Below are 18,281 nucleotides of genomic sequence, written 5' to 3' on the forward strand. Positions count from 1 at the left end.
GCCGACGGGCTCGGTGTGTCCGAGGGACAAGGTGCTGCGGAAGAGTACGCGAGCGAACGAGAAGGAAGCGCGCGGTTTTTCTGAGGGACGAGAAGTCGGAGCGGAAGGTTGCTCAAGAAGGCCAAAATTGGGTTCGAGTGAGCCTTATTTCGGTTGGCCGAAATTACCCAAGCGAGCGGAGCAGAAGATCTGGACCGAGGTGAGCAGAACCGGAGCAGAGAGCCCGGACCGCAAAAAGTTAACAATGTTGACTTTATGGGTCCGGGCACCCGGAATGTGACTTTAACTAGATCATGTTTGACCGTGATTCATTGTGAAGGGGAAAATGTTTTATCCCCTTCCAAGTGCCTGGAACCCTTCAGGTGCCCCGACCAAGGCTATAAATACAACCTTGGTCTAGAAGCTTTTCAATCAACAAGAAATTAGCATTACAACACTTGTGCGCTCTTCTTTTAGTTTAGCTTCTCATTTCTGTGCTTTCACTATTGTATGAGGCTTCTCCACCTGAAGGAGATACTTAGTGCAATCAATTCCTTGGATTAACAACCTCCCCGGTTGTAACCAAGTCAAATCCGTGAGCCTCGTCTTTTTAATTTCTTTCTTTATTTAATTTACTCAAGTGTTCTTTTAAAGTCTGAGAAGGGTTTTGTTTCGATATTGTGCAGGGTTATTCAACCCCCCTTCTAGCAGGCCCAACGGTCCCCAACAAGTGGTAGCAGATCTAGGATGCTTCAAGAGGACTAACCGCTGATCGAATCAAAGACGATGGCCGGACCAAGCATATACCCACCGAATTTCGAGGGGGAGTTCGCTAGCTGGAAAAGTGAATGCAGGAATTTTTTTAAAATTGATTTTGATTTGCTTTTAATAATGGATTCGGTTTTATAGCATTGGAAGGTAAAGAAAAATACTTGTGGATGAAAAAGGAGTAGGCCGATAACGTGGTAAACAGCAAAGCTGAGTTCTATCTGCTGAGCGTCCTTCTACCACAAGAAGTCAACCGAATTGGCAACTTAACTCAACAAAGGAGCTTTGGGAGAAGTTCCTTGAGTACATGAAGGAATGTCCGAAGCCAAGCTCGCTAGACGTGACTTACTTTGCAATCAGCTGACCAACCTACGGCTTGAAGAAGATGAAAAAATTGTGCATCTTCACTCGAGGATTAAGGATCTCATCACCAGACTATTGAATCTCGGAGAAAAGGTAAGTAACCGAGATTTGCTAAGGTTCGTGTTAAATGCATTCCCTAGGAATATGAAATCGGCTTCACTAGTAGATGCTTTTTATATCTCTAAGGACTTAGAAACTATTACCTTAAAAGAATTATTTTCTACGTTTGAAGTGTATGAATCGAGATGTGCTGGTACGAAGGAGCCTAAGCACAACATCACCCTCAAGGCAATGAGAGACGAACATGAGTCAGAATCTTCTCTCGACGACGAGAAAATTGTAATGCACTCTAAAAAGTTGTTTAAATCAAGTAAAACTAACCATCCGCATGTTAGAAAGAAAAAAACAATCAGGTGCTGCCACTGTAATGAAGAAGGGCACGTCAAAGATAACTACCCCAAGCTAAGGAACAAGGACAAGGACAAAGGAAAGAAACCTGTCCAAACAAACAAGTTCAAGACACTAAAAGTGACGTGGGATGATACGTCGTCCGAATCGGAAGTCGAGGCGTTCTCCAGACTTGCATTAATGGCAAGCCATCAAGATGAGGACTACGATTCAAGCTCATCTGAAATGAGCATCGAGAGCATCGATGTAGGGGGAGCTACGTAAGAAGAAAGCAGCAGTTCAGGGGGAGCCACGGGTAACGAGATCGATAAGGTAAGTCATGTACAATCTCTTCCTCCCGATAAATTATTTAAATTTATTAAACTATTAACTAAAGATTGCAGCAAATTGGAAAAAGAAGTTAGAAATTTGAAAGTAATTCTAGCAAAATCTTGTCCATTAGAAGAATTTGACAAAATAAAAGAAGAAAATGAGATTTTGTAAAAAGAAATAGATAACATAAAAAATCAAGCATGCTTATCTAATACAAGTTATAGAAACTTTAACAATCTAAATTTGTACTTTAGATATCAAAAGGGACAAATTAGAAATATTTCAAATAAATATGTCCCTAAGAAATACCTAATTAATCCAGTTGGTTAGAACCTATATTGTGTTCCGAAGTCTTGTTTAACTTTAACCTTAATTTAGATTTAGCGCTTTCAGCAAGAAAATTAAACGTTTAATTTCTCTATGAAGCTTTGTCTAGAAGTGGTTGATGATCCAATAACCAAGAAGGCCTAGTGCCTCGCCACAGCTTATAAGTCAAAATATTGAAATAAAATATTTAATTGACTAACTGATAAAATATTAAAATTGGGATTACTTAATGCTTTAAAAAAAAATTCAAATATTTTTATAACTTGGAAATATCTCAAAAATATTTTGCAAAAATATCTAACTTAGATTTTTTTTTTAAAAAAAATTCAGCTTGAATTTTTCTTAGAAAAATCTCAAAAATATTTTTTTTTTTGCAAAAACTTAGGAAAAATTTCCCAAAAAATATTTTTTTGATTTAAATAGTTTGTCAAAAATGTTTTTCTGCTTGAAACTTTTTACTTAGAAATTTTTACAAATTTTTTTAGTATTATCAAAATTTTTAAAGTTTTTAAAATTTGATAGAGTTATTTCAAAATTTTCTACGCTTAGATTTTTTGGTACCCCATTTTTTTGTGATCAAAGGGGGAGAAGAAAAAGATTAAGTATAGGGGAAGGTAGATTCAAATTTTTTAATTTTGCACTTTATTGTAGAATTTATTATTTTAACTTTATGTCTCTTTACCCTAGCTTAACTTGGGTTGCTTACATCAAAAAGGCAGAGATTGTTGGAACCCCAAGGTTGTTTTGATGTGATCAACCAAGTTAGGTTAGGTCCTGTGGTGTTTTAACCTTGTGTCTAAGTATGTAGGAGCTTAGGAAAACAAGAAGTCAAGCAAAAGATGCAGCTAGCGAGAAAGACAACACAGGAGAGAGCCAACGTGCTCGGTGCATTCGAAGGACGAGGTGCTACGAAAGAGTAGGCGGTTGGACGAGAAGGAAGCGCGCGGCGTTTCTGAGGGATGAGAAGCCGGAGCGGAGGTTTCTCGAGAAGGCCGAAATTGTGTTTGGGTGAGCCTTATTTTGGTTGGCCGAAATCATCCAAGCGAGCGGAGCGGAAGATCTGGACCGAGGCAAGCAGAACCGGAGCAGAGAGCCCAGATCGCAAAAAGTCAACAATGTTGACATTAAGGGTCCGGGCGCCCGGAATGCGATTTTAACAGGATCACATTTGACCATGATCTGTTGCAAAGGGGAAAAAGTTTTATCCCCTTCCAGGTGTCTGGAACCCTCCAGATGCCCTGACCAAGGCTATAAATACAGCTTTGGTCCAGAAGCTTTTCAATTAACAAGCAATTAGCATTACAACACTTGTGCACTCTTCTTTTGGTTTAACTTCTCTTTTATGTGCTTTCATTGCTGTAAGAGGCTTCTCCGCCTGAAGGAGATACTTAGTGCAATCCATTCCTTGGATTAACAACCTCTCCGGTTGTAACCAAGTCAAATCCATGAGCCTCGTCTTTTTAGTTTCTTTCTTTATTTAATTTACGCAAGTGTTCTTTTAAAGTTCATGAAGGGTTTCGTATCTATATTGTGTAGGGCTATTCAACCCCCTTCTAGCCGGCCCAATGGTCCCCAACACTAACAATATAGTAGTTCGATGTAAATTGCACTGGTCGGAGCAGTGTCACAGCGTTATAGTCGGAAGTAAGAGTAGTAGCGCGATGAGTACAAAATTTGTAGAGTCTTGAATTGTGAGTTTTGTCCAAAGAGCTACTCGAACAATTTTTTTATAAAGCATTGAGGACACCTTCCATTGCATCCGAGGTGACACCAGATTCAAAATTCATCCCTAAAGCCTTGGTAGTGATAAGTCTTGCATGCTGCGGTCTCTATCCATTGAAGGGCACCTTCTGTTCACTTTGAGGTGGCTCCGCATCGAACTCTAAGGCGCTTCCAGCCGCATGGGAGTTGCCTATGCTCCCTTACACACGGGGTCTTCTACCAGGTTATCTGATGCACCTCCAGTAGTACAGGAGCTGCCTCGAGCACTGTTCACCCATAGATTCATTGTCCATTTCACTTCCTACAAGTCATATTAGTCAAAAGACAATTAATATTTGAATCATTGTTTAGCCTTGTATTTGAATCTGGATCAGTTGTATATGAGACTTTGTTTTCCATGAATCAAAACGAGGTTCTTGGATTCCAACATGTCCTTAGGTTCTTTGACTTGAGTTTTCATGTTGAGATTTTCTTCCTGAAGTTGTTGGACTTGAGTTGAAATTCTAGCTTGAATATGCTAGGTCAAGGAACTTAGGTTAGTCACTTCCTTAAGAGTTGTTACCTGCTTTTGGAGTGACTTAACTGAGATGTTGGATTTGGCTAGTTTTGTAGACAGGTAAGAAACTTCGTTCTGTAATATTCCTATTGACGGACTTATAGTGGAGTTGGAATTGTCTTCTAAGCCAGATTTGTATTCGTTGCTTTGCTCGGTCTTGATTTAGTTCTCAGACTCGATTTCAGCATCTTGGTCGGAAGTGCGAGGAAACTTGTTTGCTCGTGTTCTTCGTCGGAGTCTTTTGATGAAGACTCATCCCACGTTGCTTGTAATGTCTTCTTTCTCCATTGCTTCTTGGCTTCCTTCATATTCAAATAGTTCACCTTGATGTGTCCTTTCTTGTTGCATTTGTAACAAGTGACTTCTGACTTGGCCTTCGAGTTAGAATTTGGGCTTGATTGCTTCATATTCATTTGGATCAAATCTTGATTTCTCATTTGGTAAAATTCTTCATCTTCTTGTACAGTTTTCGTACTAGTTGCATGAGCTCGACATTGATTTCATCGTCGTCTTCTGAATTTTATTCACCGTCATACTTGGGTTTGGTTCGGTGCTTGGTTTTTAGTTCTTTCATTTTTCTTGTACCTGCAACTAAAGTAATACCTATTTTCACTTGAAGTGCATTAGTCTGTTCATGAAATTTGAATTTAGATAATAATTCATCCAATCTAATTAAAGAAAGATCCTTATTTCCTTTGTAGGCATCTAACATCGATGCCCATAAAGTATTTCTTGTAAAAGCATTTAACACGTACCTTATTATATCGCGATTCTCCTCCTTTTAGGCTATCGCGTGTAGTCCATTAAGCAATTCTTGGATCTAAGAGCAATTCTTGGATCTGAGAGTGTAATTGGTTCACTGATTCACCATCCTACATTTTAATATTATATAACTTATTTAAAATTAAGTCCCATTTGCTTACCTTTGTGTTGGTGGTCTCCTTATGCAATTCAATCTATTTCTCCTATATGTCCTTTGTACTTGCGAATGGATCGACTTTATTTAGCTCATCTTTGATCAGGTTGCACTGTAAGGTTTGGGATGCTTTTGCATCAGCCTCAATCTTCTTCCTTGTTAGTGCATCCCACTTGTCGCAGGGAAAGAGTACCTTGTCTTCAGTTGGTAGTGCGAATCTAGTTTCGATGATAATCCACATCTCCATCTACATCTTTAGGGCGTACTCCATCCAAGCTTTTTAGTATCTAAAATCCTCCATGGAGAAAAGGGGCGAGTGTGTGGTACTGTAGTGTTCTTGATGGGTCATTTAGTGATAATCTCATAAAAATAAAAAATGAGAAAACTTATTCCAAGACTTGATCTTAGATTCATACTGCGGTATTAAAATAAATAAAGAACTCGAGTGGTGTTGCACCAAATTCGAGAAATAAAAAAAAATTCAATTAAAGTTTGTGGTTGGAAGGGGTGATAGTTTTGATTCTGATTGACTCTAAAAATAAAAAATACCATAAAAAATTTACTTAAATGGTGGTTTCACCAATTCAGAGCGACCCTGCTCTGATACTAATTGTAGGATCGAAAGCGCTAGAGGGGGGTGAACAATGCAGGTGGCCATTTTTTCAAAAAATATAGAATAAATACAGTGGAACGAAAGGAATAGATGACATAGTTTGGTTTTACTTGGTTTGGGAGATATCTATGTTTATCATGTTAGGTAAGATTGCGTATCATTGTATAGAGCTCGTATACTCCTATTGATGTATATGGTTATGTAACACCCGTAAGGTCCCTAGCAATTTTATATGAATTTTCTCATGATTAGAATAGGCTTTACGTAGATTTTTTTAAAATAAATAAAAGAAAATAGAACCAAAAAGAGGCATGACCAAGGTTTGAACCTTGGACCTCTTAGTAAGTGGTTCTATGTGATAACCAGTAGTCCCAGCAAGGGTGTCCTGTTAGAAAGAAAAGGGACATGGTAGTTAAGGGTAAGGAAAGAGAAGGCCCCCTTCACTAAGAAGGAAAAGTTTAAATTTTCTTCTTCTTCTTTCAATGAGAAGTTGGTTTTGCCTTCTTCCTTCATGGAGAATAAAAAGGAAAAAGGGAATGAAAACTTTATTTTTGCTTCTCTCTTCCTCTTCCTTCCTTCTTCCATCGAAAATCTAAGCCCTCTCCTCACCATTGCTGAAACCAAGCAAAAGGACTCCATCCTAGGAAAAATTTTCAAGCAAGGGTATTTTTCTTAGCAAAACAAGCAAGAGGATGTAAGTATTCCCCTCACCTGCAGTACAAGTAGTTTTTGTATGTCTCTATGCTTAAAGGTTTCTTGAAAACTAGGGTTTTACTTTGCATGTTTCGGCCAAGACAAGGTTGAGAGGCTATCTATGGTTGCTAAAAGTTTTTATACTTCATGTTGAAACAAAACTTGGAACCACGCCTCCTTTAGGTTTCGGTCAAGTAAGAAAAAAAAGGGTTAAAGGAAATGTAGAAACCTAACTATGCTTGTTTATGATTTCTCATGATATGTGAACCACTATATGATGTTAGTTTAATGATCTCATGCTTAGGTTGCATAAAAAGTTAGACCCATGCTTCTAGGGTTTCGGCCAAGTAAGAATAAAAAGATTATAGGAAGTTTAAGAACTTAACTATACTTGTTTATGATTTCTCAAGATATGTGAACCCCTATATGATGTTAGTTTAATGATCTCATGCTTAGGTTGCATAAAAAGTTAGACCCATGTTGCTAGGGTTTCGGCCAAGTAAGAATAAAAAGATTAGAGGAAGTTTAAGAACTTAACAATGCTTGTTTATGATTTCTCATGATATGTAACCCACTACATGATGTTGGCTTAAAGTTTCCATGCTTTAGGTTGCTTAAAAACCTAGATTCGAGACATTAGGGTTTTGGCCAAGTAAGAATAAAAGGATTATAGGAAGTTTAAGAACTTAACGATGCTTGTTTATGATTTCCTCATGATATGTAACCCACTATATGATGTTGGTTTAAAGTTTCCATGCTTTAGGTTACTTAAAAACCTAGATTCATGACATTAGGGTTTCGGCCAAGTAAGAATAAAAGGATTAGAGGAAGTTTAAGAACTTAACAATGCTTGTTTATGATTTCCTCATGATATGTAACCCACTATATGATGTTACTTTAAAGTTTCCATGCTTAAGGTTGCTTAAAAAACCTAGAAACATGCTTATAGGTTTCGACCAAGCTAGGCTTGAACATTAGGGTTAGAACCTTAATTATGCTTACTAAGAACCTCATTTGCTATGCTATGTATGTTGTAAGAATTTCATGTTTTAAGTTGTTAAAAGAAGCTAGAATTATGCCTACATGTTTCAGCCAAGATAAAGAATTAGGTTAAGGAGCTACCTAGGGTTTTCCAAATGCTCTCACATGTTATGTTAAATATTATGAGAACTTAGGATAGTGATTTCATGTTTTTATGTTGCTTGGAAACCTAGGATTCATGCTTATTTGTTTCGGCCAAGTAATGATTTAGGGTTTGTAGGAAGTGCAAAACCCCAACGATGCATGATAAAGACTCTATATGATATGATATGAATTCTATGTCACCATGTTACTAGATATGTGCACTTATGCCATCATGTTATGCTATGCTATATGATATGTGCACTTATGTCATCATGCTATGTTTTCTTTATGATATACCATATGTTATGTGCATGTTATGCCATCAAGTTATGCTTATGCAAGGCTTATTTATGATGAAAAGCCTAAGAGATGCTTTCCCTAAGTTGGGATTAAGAGCACTCTTCATGATATGATAAGAACAAGATATGCCATGTTATGACAAGAAACATGATTTGCTATGATATGATAAGAAGCATGTATGCTATTTTACTTTTGAATGTCTTGTACCGGGGATGGGCTCCTAATTTGCCCCTAGGTCGATGGTCAATGAAACGGGCCTAGTAAGGGATGGACTTCTAAGTGCCCCTAGGTCGATGGTCAAGGAAACGGGCTTACTTCCTAGTAGGTTCAAGATTAGCTACCTTGGATCTACTTAGTATGCACGCAAATTCATGTATGTGGTACAAAGTCGGGCCCTCGTGTTAAGATTATGTTTAAATACTTATATGATATATATGTTTTAAAAAGGACATCTTGCATACACTCATTTCATGATATATGATACATGTTTTCAAAAAACATCTTGCATACACTTATTTCATGTCCTATGATTCCGTTTATGCTTTAGAAAGATGTTTCTTCTAAGATATATCTATGATGCCTAGATGAACATGCTATTACCTTACGCTTATGCTCTCACATGCGATGCTATGATTTGACTAAATGTGTATGACACTACTTTATGTTAGCATGTAAATGTTCAATCTAGATGTTGGATAAATGAATATGTCACTACTATATGTTTAATTCATGATTCATGGTTTTTGTGAGTAGGAAAGGATCTTACTAAGCCTATGTGCTTATAGTTCAGTTTTCCTTGCACTGCAGAGAAGGGAAAAGAATGGCTAAACTAAAGGGAGCAGCAGGAAGGGCAAAGATGTGTGTGGAGGTGGCATGGTGGATGAAAATCTGTTATGGGTGTCAAAAATTTTATGTCTTAATTTATGCATGTGAACTATTCTATGTTTTCTACCTTAGGTTTTTGATGATATCTACAATAGAATAACTTGAATCTGTTTGGCTACTTATATTCCCTCTTGTTCCATGTTTAGTATGCTCCATGCCCAAGTAAAAATATCTTGTGTCATGTTTAAGTAGTAGGTGCCAAATCAAGTTGTATGCATGAATGCTAGTATGTTCACATGATATGTCTAAATGATTAGCATGTTAGCATGTTCAATATGTTACATTATTATATTGCTCACATGTCATGTTCAGTTAATATGCATATGAAGAAATTAAATCAAATGTGTCTTCCGCTGCCATGACTTCATATGTATATGTATGTATGTATATTCTAGTAACCCCGTCCCTTCCTAAGTAGTAGAAGGGCGGGCGTTACAGTTTAGTATCAGAGCAGGTCTACCTTTCCACACACACACATCAAGTCTCTATCCTGCCGCTCCAAGTAAGAATTTCTATGCTTACTCTATTTCTTTTATGCATGATAAAAAAAAATGCTTTAATCTAAGTATGCATGCCTACTCTATTCTTTTAATTATGATAAGGAATGGTTTAGTCTAAGTATGCATGAAGGTAGGGTAGGAATGATGATAACTTATGCTAGTCTTGTTGTCATTTATGAAGATAAGCATGGCTAGAAGATGCAATACCAGAGCCAATGAGACGGTATCCCCACCTGATCTGATGCATGTAGTCACTGAACTTCAGTGTCAGGACACTGAACAATAGCAAGTGATTAATACTCTGATGAATCAGTAGGGGAACCCTGCCACCCCACTAGGGAACCAGAATGTGATGCCAGTCATACCTACAGCTGCACCAGTACCACCCGTGGGCCCTGCCCTAGTGGTTCGACAAGAGGCATACCAGATTCAGTGGCAGAGACTGAAGCCGGAAGAATTCTCTGGTAATTGTGAACCATGGGACGCTCAAGCCTGGTTCAAGACGGTAGAGAGTATAGTAGAGCTATTGGACTGGCCTGAACATGAGAAAGTCAGGTGTGCATCGTTTTGCCTTATGGGAGATGCCAGAATGTGGTGGGATAGTGTTAAAGAAAAGAGACAAGTGAATCAAATGAGATGGATGGACTTTGAGATAGAATTTTTCGAAGAATTCTTTCATATGCGGGTGACAAATAAGCACTATGACGAGTTCACCGAGTTCCGGCAAGGTGACCTATCAGTTAATGAAGCTGTGAAGAGATTTAACCGACTAGCGTGCTTATGCCCAGAGTTGGTCAGTATCGAAAGAGAAACGGTCAGACTCATGCTGAAGATGCTCAGACCTGAGATAGCTCTGAATGTGGCCAGTGGAGTTAATAGACCCTAGACTGCAGAAGAGCTGATCAGCAGTGCCTTGATCACCAAACACTATCTGAAGGCACTGAATGAGGGCAAGAGTCAAGTCCAGTCAGGAGGACAGAAACCTCAAAATACCAGAGACAGCTGGAAAGGGAACCACAATGGTAAGAGAAAGCAATGGAACGACACTAAGGGTGGTCCAGTGAGCAAGCAACCCATGTTCCCTCAGTGCACTACATGTGGAAAGAAGCATCTCGGAAAATGTCGTATGGGCACAAATAAGTGCTACAATTGTGGACTGGAAGGGCATAGAGCTAGAGACTGCCCTACTCAGGTTCAGACACCTCAGTACGTCCAGAACAGGGGTGCTCCCTCACAGCTACATCAGATGCAAGCTGCGATAGAAGTTACTCAAATAAGCCAAGGGAGATTGGAAGCCTCGCCAATTACGACGAATGCCAGGATTTTCTCCCTCACCAAGGAGGACGTAGCGAACGCTTCTATGGTTGTCACAAGTCAGATATTTATTTTCAGTCAGCATGCTACTGTATTATTTGATACTGGGGCAACACACTCATTCGTCTCTACACCTTTCACGAGAAAGATAAACATACCACCACAAGCCTTAGATTGCAAGTTCTTAACAACCCTGCCTTCGGGAGAAGTGATGTCATCTACTCATATGCTGCAAGCCGCATCTGTCAGAATCACAAACAGAGAGCTCTATTGTGATCTGATAGTACTGGACATGCAGGATTATGACATTATATTAGGCATGGATTTCCTAAGCAAGTACGATGCTTCGATCGAGTGTCGTGATAGAAAAGTGGTTTTCCGGCCAAAAGCAGAACCGACGTTTGAATTTATCGGAGAGCCAAGGAAAGAAACTAAGAAATTCTTATTATCCTTAAAGGCACAGAAGATGTTAGACAGCGGATGCACTAGGTTTTTAGCACATGTGGTTGATACAAGCCAAGCAGAGGACCAGAAGCTGTAAGATGTCTGAATTATATGCAACTACCCAGAAGTATTCTCTGATGAACTACCAGGGTTAGCCCTCGATAGAGAAATTGAATTTGAGATCGAAGTGATTCCTGGTACTAAACCGATCTCTAAAGCACCCTACCGTATGGCGCCGGCTGAATTGAAGGAACTTCAGGAACAGCTATGGGAGTTACTCGACAAGGGACTTATCCGCCCTAGTCACTCTCCATGGGGAGCTCTAGTACTGTTTGTGAAGAAGAAAGATGGGTCTATGCGAATGTGCATAGACTACCGAGCGCTAAATAAAGTGACGATCAAGAACCGGTTCCCTTTACCACAGATTGACGACCTGTTTGACCAGTTAAAGGGTGCCACCGTCTTCTCTAATATTGACCTGAGGTCTGGCTATCATCAAGTAAAAGTGAAACAGGATGATATACCGAAGATGACTTTCCGAACAAGATACAAACACTTTGAGTTCGTAGTTATGCCCTTCGGAGTGACGAATGCTCTTGCTCTGTTTATAGATCTGATGAATCAGATTTTCTCGGCATTTCTCGACAAGTTTGTAATCATTTTTCATCGACAATATCCTCATCTATTCGAGAACCCAAGAAGAGCATGCCGAACACCTGAACATAGTATTGTAGATTTTGCGGGAGAAGCAGCTATATGCGAAATTCTCCAAGTGCGAGTTTTGGCTCGACCGGGTATCATTTTTGGGTCATATTATCTCCAAGGAAGGAGTAATGGTGGACCCACTAAAGATTGAAGCTGTGAGTAACTAGTACAGGCCAAAGAATGCTAGTGAGATCAGAAGCTTTCTCGGGCTAGCAAGCTACTACAGAAAGTTTGTAGAGGACTTCTTTAGAATTGCAGCCCCTATGACAGCTCTCACCAGGAAGAACAAGAAGTATGAATAGACAGACGACTGCAAGAAGAGTTTCACAGAGTTGAAAAGGAGACTGACCAGTGCTCCAATCCTCACTCTTCCGGAAAGTAATGAAAGTTTCGATATGTATAGTGACGCTTCCAGATTATGACTCAAAGCTGTACTCATGTAGAATGGCAAGGTCATTGCCTATGCCTCTAGGCAACTCAAGGAACATGAAAGATATTATCCCACACATGATCTAGAGCTAGCAGCTGTGGTCTTTGCTCTCAAAATATGGAGACATTATCTATATGGAGCTCAGTGTAGGATTTATACAGACCACCAGAGTCTGAAATATTTCTTCACACAGAAGTACCTAAACATGAGACAACGCAGATGGCTCGAACTAGTCAAGGACTATGACTGTGAGATTTTCTACCATCCGAGAAAGGCGAACAAAGTGGTCGATGCACTCAGCAGGAAGTCCTGAGCCACCGTAGTTATGAGGACGATATGAAACAAAAGTAACCGGAGTTGTTTTAAGTTCGAGGATGAACTTTTTTGAGGTATGGGGGGACTTTAACACCCGTAAGGTCCCTAGTAATTTTATATGAATTTTCCCATGATTAGAATAGGCTTTATGTAGATTTTTTAAAATAAATAAAAGAAAATAGAACCAAAAAGAGGCATGACCAAGGTTTGTACCTTGGACCTCTTAGTAAGTGGTTCTATGTGATAACCAATAGCCCTAGTAGGGGTGTGCTGTTAGAAAGAAAAGGGACATGGTAGTTAAGGGTAAGGAAAGAGAAGGCCCCCTTCACTAAGAAGGAAAAGTTTAAGTTTTCTTCTTCTTCTTTCAATGAGAAGTTGGTTTTGCCTTCTTCCTTCATGGAGAATAAAAAGGAAAAAGGGAATGAAAACTTTATTTTTTGCTTCCCTCTTCCTCTTCCTTCCTTCTTCCACCGAAAATCTAAGCCCTCTCCACACCATCTGAAACCAAGCAAAAGGACTCCTTCCTAGGAAAACTTTTCAAGCAAGGGTATTTTTCTTAGCAAAACAAGCAAGATGATGTAAGTATTCCCCTCACCTGCTGTACAAGTAGTTTTTGTATGTCTCTATGCTTAAAGGTTTCTTGAAAACTAGGGTTTTACTTTGCAAGTTTCGGCCAAGACAAGGTTGAGAGGCTATCTATGGTTGCTAAAAGTTTTTATACTTCATGTTGAAATAAAACTTGGAACCACACCTACTTTAGGTTTCAGTCAAGTAAGAAAAAAAAAAGGGTTAAAGGAAATGTAGAAACCTAACTATGCTTGTTTATGATTTCTCATGATATGTGAACCACTATATGATGTTAGTTCAATGATCTCATGCTTAGGTTGCATAAAAAGTTAGACCCATGCTTCTAGGGTTTCGGCAAAGTAAGAATAAAAAGATTAGAGGAAGTTTAAGAACTTAACTATGCTTGTTTATGATTTCTCATGATATGTGAACCCCTATATGATGTTAGTTTAATGATCTCATGCTTCGGTTGCATAAAAAATTAGACCCATGCTGCTAGGGTTTCGGCCAAGTAAGAATAAAAAGATTAGAGGAAGTTTAAGAACTTAACATTCTTGTTTATGATTTCTCATGATATGTAACCCACTACATGATGTTGGTTTAAAGTTTCCATGCTTTAGGTTGCTTAAAAACCTAGATTCATGACATTAGGGTTTCAGCCAAGTAAGAATAAAAGGATTAGAGGAAGTTTAAGAACTTAACAATGCTAGTTTATGATTTTCTCATGATATGTAACCCACTATATGATGTTGGTTTAAAATTTCCATGCTTTAGGATTCTTAAAAACCTAGATTCATGACATTAGGTTTCAACCAAGTAAGAATAAAAGGATTAGAGGAAGTTTAAGAACTTAACAATGCTTGTTTATGATTTCCTCATGATATGTAACCCACTATATGATGTTGGTTTAAAGTTTCCATGCTTTAGGTTGCTTAAAAAACCAAGAAACATGCTTATAGGTTTCAGCAAAGGCTTGAACATTAGGGTTAGAACCTTAATTATGCTTACTAAGAACCTCATTTGCTATGCTATGTATGTTGTAAGAATTTCATGTTTTAAGTTGTTAAAAGAAGCGGGAATTATGCCTACATGTTTCGGCCAAGATAAGGAATTAGTTTAAGGAGCTACCTAGGGTTTTCCAAATGCTCTCACATGTTATGTTAAATATTATGAGAACTTATGACAGTGATTTCATGTTTTTATGTTGCTTGGAAACCTAGGATTCATGCTTATATGTTTCGGCCAAGTAATGATTTAGGGTTTGGAGGAAGTGCAAAACCCCAACCATGCAAGATAAAGACTCTATATGATAAGATATGAATTCTATGTCACCATGTTACTAGATATGTGCATTTATGCCATCATGTTATGCTATGTTATATGATATGTGCACTTATGTCATCATGCTATGTTTTCTTTATGATATACCATATGTTATGTGCATGTTATGCCATCAAGTTATGCTTATGCAAAGCTTATGTATGATGAAAAGCCTAAGAGATGCTTCCCTTAAGTTGGGATTAAAAGCACTCTTCATGATATGACAAGGACAAGATATGTCATGTGATGACAGGAAACATGATATGCTACGATATGATAAGAAGCATGTATGCTATTTCTCTTTTGTATGGCTTGTACCGGGGATGGGCTCCTAAGTTGCCCCTAGGTCGATGGTCAATGAAACGGGCCTAGTAAGGGATGGGCTACTAAGTGCCCCTAGGTCGATGGTCAAGGAAACGGACCTAGTTCCTAGTAGGTTCAAGATTAACTACCTTGGATCTATTTAGGATGCGCGCAAATTCATGTATGTGGTACAAAGTCGGGCCCTTATGTTAAGATTATGTTTAAGTACTTATATGATATATATGTTTTAAAAAGGACATCTTGCATACACTCATTTAATGCTATATGATACATGTTTTCAAAAAACATCTTGCATACACTTATTTCATGTCCTATGATTCCGTTTATGCTTTAGAAAGATGTTTCTTCTAAGATATGTCTATGATGCCTAGATGAACATGTTATTACCTTACGCTTATTCTCTCACATGCGATGCTATGATTTGACTAAATGTGTATGACACTACTTTATGTTAGCATGTAAATGTTCAATCTAGATGTTGGATAAATGAATATGTCACTACTATATGTTTAATTCATGATTCATGATTTTTGTGAGTAGGAAAGGATCTTACTAAGCCTATGTGTTTATAGTTCAGTTTTCCTTGTACTGCAGAGAAGGGAAAAGAATGGCTAAACTAAAGGGAGCAGCAGGAAGGGCAAAGTTGTGTGTGGAGGTGGCATGGTGGATGAAGATCTGTTATGGGTGTCAAAAATTTTATATGTCTTAATTTATGCATGTGAACTATTCTATATTTTCTACCTTAGGTTTTTGATGATATCTACAATAGAATAACTTGAATTTGTTTGGATACTTATGTTCCCTCTTCTTCCATGTTTAGTATGGTCCATGCCCTAGTAAAAATATCTTGTGCCATGTTTAAGTCGTAGGTGCCAAATCAAGTTGTATGCATGAATGCTAGTATGTTCACATGATATGTCTAAAAGATTAGCGTGTTAGCATGTTCAATGTGTTACATTATTCTATTGTTCACATGTCATGTTCAGTTAATATGCATATGAAGAAATTAAATCAAATGTGTCTTCCGCTGCCATGACTTCATATGTATATGTATGTATGTATGTATGTATGTATGTTCTAGTAACCCCGTCCCTTCCTAAGTAGTAGAAGGGCGGGCGTTACAGGTTACTATTTAAGTAACACTGCACTATATCATTGTATGTATATCATGTCAATTATGTCTCCTATGAGTGGATGACTAACTATAGAGCTCGTATACTGATATTGAGAGAGTTGATGTTGACCAGTATATCCTATCAACTATGTCTCCTTCTAGTGAGTGACCCACTATGATGTTGAGAGAGTTAACAATGATCGTGTATATATCATGTCGACCAGGCCCCCCACCCTGCGTTGTAGGTTGAGGTCAAAGTCAGTCAATAGTGATTTTTCATACATCTATACTCGCATGTATCCTATTGGCCAAGGCTCACACTCATTGAAGGTTGAGGTTAGTGCCAGTCGATAGTGATTTTTATACATCTAGACTTGCATGTATCCTGTCAGCTAGGGCTCCCACCCATGGTAGGTTTACGTTAGAGTTAATCAATAGTGATTAATAAACATTTGTATTTGCATGTATTATATCGATCAGGGATCTATCCCATTGTAGGTTAAACTAGTTGACAATGAGTGTTATATCCTGGGCCACCCACAATGATCTGTGGTAGAGTGATCTTGCACAACCCATAGCTAGATAGCTACTTTCTATTAACCCACAGTGATCTTTGGTAGAGTGATCCCGCATAGACAAGGATCCTGACATTTTGTAGTGCCCTCAGTGATATTGTAACGCCCGCCCCTTCCGGGGGCGCTAAGGCTACCCTAAAGGGCGGGGTTACTTACACCTAATTAACATACATGTGCATATGATCTCATGGCAGCGGAAGATACTTATCAAATTTTCATTCTATTTAATCATATGCATCTTTTTTTTTTAACATGGCATGTGAACCGTAAATCATACTAATACTCATGCATAACTTAATCTATATCTACTACTTGAACATAAATCATGATCTTATAAATCTACTGACATGAAATAAAACATCATAAATGCATAACATACTAGTTCAAGTTATCAGCATAAACATAAGGTCCCGACTTAGTTCACATGCACAATTCAACCAAATAAAGTTTTAAACTAAATTAGATCTATCCACCATGCTACTTCCACACACACTTCCCGCCTTTCCTGCTGCTCCCCTTAGTTCATCCATTCCTTGCCTTTCTCTGCAGTACAAGGAAACATAAAAACTATAAGCCCTAAGGCTTAGTAAGCTCCTTTCCTACTCATAAAACCGTAAATCATACGTACACACAAAAACATATCATAGCATGTGAAAACATAACATAACCATATCATAGCATGTGAGAACATAACATAAAACATATCATAGCATGTGAGGTCATAACATAAAACATATCATAACATGTGAATACATAACATGAACTAATAACATGATCATCCAACATCATAAACATGATTCCAAAAGTAAATAAATGTCAAGGAAATCATATAACATGTACATGTAGATGCAAGATGTTCCTTTGAAAACATGCATAATGAAATGAACATATGCAACATATGTTTTTTTTTATATCATATACATACTTGAACATAATATCAACATAAGGGCCCGGCTTGTACCACATGTATACATAAATGCGCGCAATCCCTAGGACAGGGTAGCTAGCCCCGAACCTACTAGGGATCTAGGTCCGTTCATAGTCCATCGACCTAGGGGCGTACTAAGGAGCCCATCCCTTTTTACGAGGCCTGTTTCATAGACCATCGACCTCGGGGCGCTTATGGAGCCCACCCTTGGTACAAGCCATACATAAAGTAAAATAGCATGTCATGCATATCATGTATCATATTTCTTATCATGTCATCATACATATCATATTCTTGTCTTATCATACGTGTCATATCATGAAGAGAGCTCTTAATCCCAACTCAAGGGAAGCATCTCTTTGGCTTTTCTTCTTACATAAGCCTTTCATAACATATCTCATAAACCATAACATGTTCTTATCATAACATAGAGCATAGCATGTTACATGAAACATAGCATATATCACATCATGAAGCATAGCATATCATCTCATGAAACTTAGCATATATCATATCGTGAAGCATAGCATATCATATCATGAAGCATAGCATATATCATATCATGAAGTGTAGCCTATATCATTCCATGAAACATAGCATATCATATCATGAAATCATAGCATGTAACATATCATAAAGCATGGAAACTTAAACTAACCATATATCAAGAATCATACATTATGAGGAAACATAAGCATGCATAGTTAGATTCAAGAACTTTTCCCTAAACCTATTCTTTCAATCTTGGCCGAAACCTTACTAGCATGAATTCTAACCT

This window comes from Zingiber officinale, chromosome 1B (genome assembly GCF_018446385.1).
Source record: "Zingiber officinale cultivar Zhangliang chromosome 1B, Zo_v1.1, whole genome shotgun sequence".
NCBI classification, from domain to species: Eukaryota; Viridiplantae; Streptophyta; class Magnoliopsida; order Zingiberales; family Zingiberaceae; genus Zingiber; species Zingiber officinale.